The sequence below is a fragment of the Aulonocara stuartgranti genome, assembly GCF_965226115.1.
Source record: "Aulonocara stuartgranti genome assembly, chromosome: 2".
NCBI classification, from domain to species: domain Eukaryota; kingdom Metazoa; phylum Chordata; class Actinopteri; order Cichliformes; family Cichlidae; genus Aulonocara; species Aulonocara stuartgranti.
In genome coordinates this window covers 9,953,297-9,960,905 of record NC_138940.1, presented here as the reverse complement: position 1 = coordinate 9,960,905, position 7,609 = coordinate 9,953,297, and the positions used below count along the sequence as shown (strand labels likewise).

The 7,609-nt window shown below is 43.5% G+C and overlaps 1 pseudogene across 1 annotated transcript; it reads left to right on the top strand.

The window, feature by feature from the left end:
• Positions 1-1,006: 1,006 nt before the first annotated feature.
• Positions 1,007-6,481, top strand: LOC309716820 (TBC1 domain family member 2A-like; annotated as a pseudogene). The gene is made up of 7 exons: positions 1,007-1,915; positions 3,687-3,885; positions 3,996-4,196; positions 4,284-4,404; positions 4,489-4,674; positions 5,299-5,420; positions 5,750-6,481. The product of its transcript is annotated as a TBC1 domain family member 2A-like (transcript).
• Positions 6,482-7,609: the final 1,128 nt, after the last annotated feature.

Here is a 7,609-nt window from a genome sequence, read left to right as displayed (position 1 = left end):
CAGTGTGGGGTAAAAAGAGCCACCAAAAAACTGTCAGCCACAGATGTGCTAGAAGAGTTAGAAGCTCTACTTATGGAGAAACTTTCTAAGTCTAACAGGGGACAGGAACTCCTGCCCAAGTAACATGATATAAGCCCACATACAGCCCAGCCATAAAGTGAACCAAGTTAAAGACAGCATGGGACCAAATGCATGTAACCAGCCTGCACCCACCTGACATTTCTTCCTCCTGAATTAAATGAATGAAGGGATGAAAGTTAAATGACTACAAACCTAAAGCCACTAGTTCCCACACTGGAGCTCCCTGACACTGTGTGTTAACTGTATTTAGCTTGTATCAACAGTTGTAACAGGCTAAGCCACCTGAGACACTGCATTGAATTTGTTCCTGTCTTACTGGTTTCAGCTGACTGGTTTCAACTCAGATATTCTGCTTTTTCCTTTCAGTAGATCAAAGCAGCTCGTGCTCCTTCTGCTTCCAATTTAGAAGAAGAAGAAGAAGGCGAAGGCTTCAGCGAAGTGGCGTTCATGGTCTCAGTGAACAGTCACGGTCACACACTGCATGTGGTTTTAAAAGCAACATGTCTGTTCACCACAACAATGGAGATGTGTAATATTAGTGCAGCTATGGTTTGTTCTTGAACATCAGTTCTGTTTTCTACTTTGATCACTCAGACCAAAAAAGTGTTGTTTTCAGATTCTTTCTTTTAAATCTATAAAGCACCTGTTCATTTTTTTTATTACAATTAGTTTCACATAAATTTTAGTGTTTCCTTTTATGATCTTTTAATGCTTACACTACACTGTACATGAAATCAAACCTAATAATGAGGCAGATAACATTCCTGTTACGATCCAGACTAGTGGTCTTACTGGGGCCGGTGAACAGGACTGTAAGCTTGCCATTGTGCCAGTTAAAGTAAAATCAAAGAGAGGTCAAAGAATAGTGGAAACGTATGCCTTTCTGGACCAAGGGAGTTCAGCATCCTTTTGTACAGCGGGTCTTATGGACAAGCTGAATATTGCTGGGAGGAGGACAAAGATTCTCCTGCGCACCATGGGACAGGAGAAAGTGGTGGACAGTTTCATTGTACCTGAACTTGAAGTTGCTGGATTGGACAGTGACATGTACTGTGATATGCCTAACCTCTTCACTCAGCATAAAATGCCTGTAGATATTGGTAACATCTCAAATCAACAGGACCTGGTTGACTGGCCACATTTGAAGCATGTTCATTTGCCAGAAATTAAGGCCAATGTTGAGCTTTTGATTGGCATGAATATGCCCAGAGCTCTAGAACCTTTGGAGGTCATCCGGAGTGTAGGTGATGGACCCTTTGCCATTAGGACTGTGCTCGGCTGGACTGTGAATGGGCCACTTAATCGAGAATGCTGTGGAAGGCCAGGATGTTTGGCAACAGTTACCGCCAACAGAGTTTCTGCTGTCACACTGGACAAGCTATGGAAACAGCAGTTCAAGATGGATTTTCCTGAGAGCAGCAATGATGAACAGATGGGGCTGTCAAAGGAAGACTTGAAGTTCCTGGAATTGGCCAGCAAGATGGTGACTTTGGGGGATTGGCACTACAGCATTGCCCTGCCACTAAAAGACCGAGACATAAGAATGCCTGACAACTGTGCAATTGAGCAACGAGCCTTAGGTTTGAAGAAAAGGTTCATCAGAGATAAAGACTTTCATAAAGACTACACTGCCTTCATGACAGATCTTATATCTAGAGGATATGCAAAGAGAGTCCCAGTCACAGAATTAGAGCGCCAGAAATGGGGAAGGATTAAACGTAACTTTGTTCCTGGAGATGTGGTCCTTATAGTGGATGATTCTGCACCTCGTGGTTCTTGGCTCATTGGGAGAGTCACCGGAGCTGCACCAGATGAAAGGGGGCTTGTGCGTCAGGTCTGGATTAAGACCCCAACCAGCCATGTGTGCAGACCCATCACAAAGATATGCCTTCTTCAGGAGGCCTCTGACCCATGACTATGACATTTTTGACACAGTGTGACATAACTAACTTTGAATTGACTTTAATGTTATGAGATGTACATCAGACTGACTATATTTAGGCTAAGTGCTGGTAACCTCTGGCCTATGACTGACTGACCATGTGCAGACAGAAGAAAAGAAGAGAAGACATGAGAAAATAACTTTGGTGGACTTTTGAGTATGTTATGTTGTCTCACTGGGTGTCTGTGATATGATGAAGTGTGTGTTGTGAGTTATGGTGTTGGATGTGTAATTATTACTGTAAAAATGTAATAATTAGGGGCCGGAATGTTGTGGATAGGCGTAGCTTTGGGTCACGTGGTGTCAGTAATAGTGATTGCTATATCACCTGTTCACGGCCCGAGGGAAATTTTGTGAATGAGTGGGTGATGGGGGAAGTCGACTTTTGCTGACCGCTCAAGCGTCCCAAGGCGTTCCCAGGCCAGCCGAGAGATATAATCTCTCCAGCGTGTCCTGGGTCTGCCCCGGGGCCTGCTCCCGGTGGGACATGCCTGGAACACCTCACCCAGGAGGCGCCCAGGGGGCATCCTTGTCAGATGCCCGAACCACCTCAGCTGGCTCCTTTCGATGTGGAGCAGCAGCTGCTCTACTCTGAGCCCCTCCCGGACGGCCGAACTTCTCACCCTATCTCTAAGGGAGAGGCCAGCCACCCTTCGGAGGAAGCTCATTTCTGCCGCTTGTATACGCGATCTCGTTCTTTCGGTCACTACCCACAGCTCGTGGCCATAGGTGAGGGTAGGGATTGTAACAATTTAAACATAATACAATTTTACATTATGTTACTGTCAGAGTCAGACGGTGCCCCGACCGGTCGACCTGTGTGTGTGTGTTTTTTTGTTCTCCTCTCTCGCTCCGCTTTTTCTCCGCTGCGATTGTTACCTCCGACCCGTAAGTGCTGCCACTCTGAGCTGCCTAATAAGCCTGGACGCGATCGAGACGGAGAGACGGAAGGGGACACTTCACTGATTCTAGGGAGTTTTGTGGACACACGAGGGGAGACGGGGAGAGGAGCACTGAAGGGACTTGCACTGTGGATAACTGTGGATTGATTTTGGCTTCACTGTAAATAAAGACACTGTTCAACTTAAACGAGAGGTCCGCGTCTAGGTTCGCTAACTCACCACCCTTAACAGCTACAATTTAACATCATGTAAAATTGTAACATCATGTTTACAATGTTACAATTTGTAAATTGTAACATTGTAAACATAATGTTACAATTTTATATGATGTTAAACTGTAACATAATGTAAAATTGTAACATTATGTTAAACTGTAACATAATGTAAAATTGTAACATTATGTTTACAATGTTACAATTTTACATTATGTTAAATTGTTACATAATGTAAAATTGTAACATTATGTTTACAATGTTACAATTTGTAAATTGTAACATTGTAAACATAATGTTACAATTTTATATGATGTTAAACTGTAACATAATGTAAAATTGTAACATTATGTTTACAATGTTACAATTTGTAAATTGTAACATTGTAAACATAATGTTACAATTTTATATGATGTTAAACTGTAACATAATGTAAAATTGTAACATTATGTTTACAATGTTACAATTTTACATTATGTTAAATTGTAACATAATGCTTAACAGATAATGGTTATCCTCTTTTTATATCATACATCATTGTCTCTGTAGGAGGGTCTGGAGCACCCCCTGCTGAGCCGCTGGGCTCAGTACCTTGCAGGCAGGTCCGACGATGACTTCATCATCTCACCTGAGCTCAAAATTCTGGTGCGTGAAGGCGTCCCTCGGGAGTATCGGCAGAGAGTGGCGCTGTTTGGTCCGAGCCAGAACTTTGACAAGCCAAGAGTGCCACATGCAACGCTATCAGCAGGTACAGCTGTAGAGAGAGAGAGTGCTTTATCCGCACCTGAGCACAGGTGGCTCCTCCTTCTTCCTGTTGGGAATGCTGGCGAGCACTCAGTAATCCTGTTCTGTTTCCAGCTGTGTGAGAAGAGTCGGACAGCTCCTAATCCTGCCTCCAGGCAGGTCCAGCTGGACCTTCACCGAACCCTGACGACCAATCAGCACTTCTCCTCGCCGTCCAGCCCCGCCCTCCAGCCCTGCCCTCCAGCAGCTCCGCCGCATCCTTCTGGCCTTCTCCGGGCATAACCCTGCCATTGGCTACTGCCAGGTACTCAACAGGTCAGAACAAAAGTATAAATTTTATATCTGAGTTCTTATGTGGACCCGCCTTCCAGGCAGAACCTCACCTTCCATGAATGTCCACAGGTTAGCGGCCCTCGCTCTGCTGGTCCTCCAAAGTGACGAAGACGCCTTCTGGTGTCTGGTGGCAGTGGTGGAAGCCATCATGCCTCAGGACTACTACACCAAGAATCTGGTGGCCTCTCAGGTCAGCAGACACACTCACCTGCTTGCCTGCTGTGATCTGTTTTAGTGATCAGTGAGGCTGATCTCTGTGAGTCTTTGTGCTCAGGCGGACCAGCGCGTGCTGAAGGACTTCATGGCGGAGAAGCTTCCTCGCCTGGCATCTCACTTTGAGGATCACAACATTGACGTCTCTCTGGTCACCTTCAACTGGTTCCTGGTGGTTTTTGTGGAGAGTCTGCCCAGCGACATCCTGATGCCTCTGTGGGACGCCTTCCTGTATGAGGGTACCAAGGTACCATACACCCGAACACACCATGACAGAAATGCAGACAACACTTGAATGCACCACAGTAGTGTCCATGGAAACAAAAATGATTTTGTTTTCACCTTTAGATGTCTTTATTTACATTTTAGGAGTAATAAGACATTGTTTACTAAGCATGGGGAACTGTCATGTGACATGAAATAGGAGTGGGAAAGCAGATCATTCTAGTAACGACCTCACAGTCTACCACAAGCAGCGTAAATCCAGACGATGAGCGGGACAATGGCTTTGGGCTTGTTTCTGCAATGTGACAAATGCAGCACAGCTTTTACATCGTTTGTCTCAGGAAATAAAATCACAGTTCAGACACAGAAATATATACCACACAGGGATAAATGCTGACAACAGCTTCAGCCACGTAGATCCAACCCAAAAGTTTAATTTAAACTTAAAGCTCAACTACCAAGTAAGTTAATATTATCTGGCAACTGAGGAACCAAGTGGCTTATTGGAAATCGATCAGAGCTGTAATGAGTAAAGGGCCCAACTGCACCACAACTGAAAGAGTAATTTTATGACTCACCTCCTCAAAGTTTCCAATTAATTGTGTGGCGTGAGTGTCCTGTTATGAAATGCGTGTCTGTGCTGCAGGTGATCTTCAGATACACTCTGGCTCTGTTCAAATACAAAGAGGACGACATCCTGAAGATTCACGACAGCGTGGAGATCTACCAGTACCTACGCTTCTTCACAAAGACCGTCTCCAATGCCAGGTACGCACTCGCCTCCACCCGCCTTAATCTACGAGCTGTTACACTCTCAGAAGTGTAGCGGATGTAGCTGTTGAATCTTTGAGCTTCAAACCCTTTTTACTGAAATTTTGTGAGAAGTTTAAATTTCCCTGATCACAGTAACAACGATTTAAAGATTTTTAAGTATCTGCAGCTCTCGGATACATGTGGTCCAGTCAGTCCAGTATTTCCTGCTCAAACTGCAGTACCTGAAGTATCAAGCAGCATAAAACAGAAACACTCAAGCTGATCAGTTTCCAGTTCCTCTGTGTTGGTGATCGAGTCCTTTCCACCTGCGTGTGTCCATGCAGGAAGCTGACCAGCATCGCCTTCAACGACATGAACCCATTCCCCAGCCGGCTGCTGAGGAACCGGCGAGTGCTCCACCTGGAGCGCCTGCAGGTGGAGCTGCGTGAGCTGGAGGAGCAGCACAAGGAGGTCATCACCGAGAGCGTCGTACGGAAAGACAAAGAGCTCGACGTCATGGTGAGCGAGGACGACGAGGACCTCTGATCACACGGGACGCTTCAGCTGCTCACTTCGAGACGACGATGAGTTTTCCATGAGTTCAAGAGAATTTTACTAAACCGGCTGTTAACTGGTTTCCTTCACACCAAACACAGGATTGTGTCAGGTTCACCATCTCTACTAACACTACAAGGAAACAGACGCATACAGATTTAACTGCATCACATCTCTGAAACAAGCTTGCAGTAAACAAATGTGTACTGTGTTCACGTGTGTAATAAGTCAGGCTGCAGAAATGTGCAGATGTATTTCAGTGAATTCATTTGGATTAATATGTGATAGCTTATTTATTTCATTGCATCTTTTGCTTTATACCTAAAAATGCGTGACATTTCTAAATGTAGTCACATCCCTATGAAACATGGTTGATTATCAGCTGTAGTCACAGCTGGTGATAAAGTAATTAAAATGTCCAGCTATTCAAAAATAGGGCATTCTGCACAATGAGTACTTTTTGGTACTTGAAGTATATTTTGATGCTGATGCTTCAGGGCATTGTGCTGCATTGTCGAAGCTCTCTGGGCTTCCGGTTAGAACGTCCTCACAGTATTTTATTTTGATCTGGTGTAAAGTGCATTGTGCAGAAATGACAGCATGATAGTCACATGATAAAACTGACTTTTCTTTTTTTTTTAAATTTTACTGGGTGTGCATCTTGTTCAAATGTCTTTTTCAGCATTTGTACATAAATATTCTGTATATAAATATTTGATTTTCATTTATTTTACAGAGTCCTTTATTTTGTTTCACAAATATGACATTCATGTCAAATGACATCTGCAGACTTTATAATGACCAGCAGGGGGCAGTGTATTGCAGTCTATGAGAACATTTACTGAGACCTGTTTCATGCACTAGTTTCATGTCTCATTGAATCCAACATGATGTTGATTTTGTAAATTAAGGTCACATGTTCATCACATCTAATTTCAAAACACTGATCAATTTTTTTAAAAAATGAATTCCATACCAATTGCAGGAATAAAATAGGAATAAATAACAAACGAGAAATACATACAAAACAAGAGAAAGGCACACATGAGAGAACAGGTCACATGACAGCACAGCATTATCTACCCACAATTTGAACTAAATAACAGATAGCACAGGCAATGAAAACAAACGGAAATCAGAATAAATTTAAAAACTTTTATTGATGTTAACTTGAAGTGCTGAATTAGCCCTGTTGTCAGTTCAAATCACTTCAATCTATAGCGCACTTTAAGGTCTTTAGACCTTAAAAAGTAATACACTGCAAGGTAAGCTTGCAGCATCTTACTTTAAGGTCAACTGTGAAACTTTGTGGAAAGCCTGAGACAAGTTGATGAGTCAGTGAAGCGCACTTCCTTCTGATGACGGCTATACTGAGGTGAGTTTTTAAGCATATCCTGAACTTTATTCATTATTAGACTTCTGACACCTGGCAAATAAACTCTCATGCGATATGAGAACATAACAGCAAAAAGCCAGTAGCTGGTACATGAATGGATAAAAATTGGATCCCTCAGGGAGGCGCCACCACTTGATCTTCTCCACCGTCGTGGTTGGTGTTCTTCGTCGTCGTTGGCCAAGGTTGAGTCGGAGATCCATCACAAGTAGCCGATGTTGAGGGCCAATATTGGTTGATGGTATGACTTTTACGT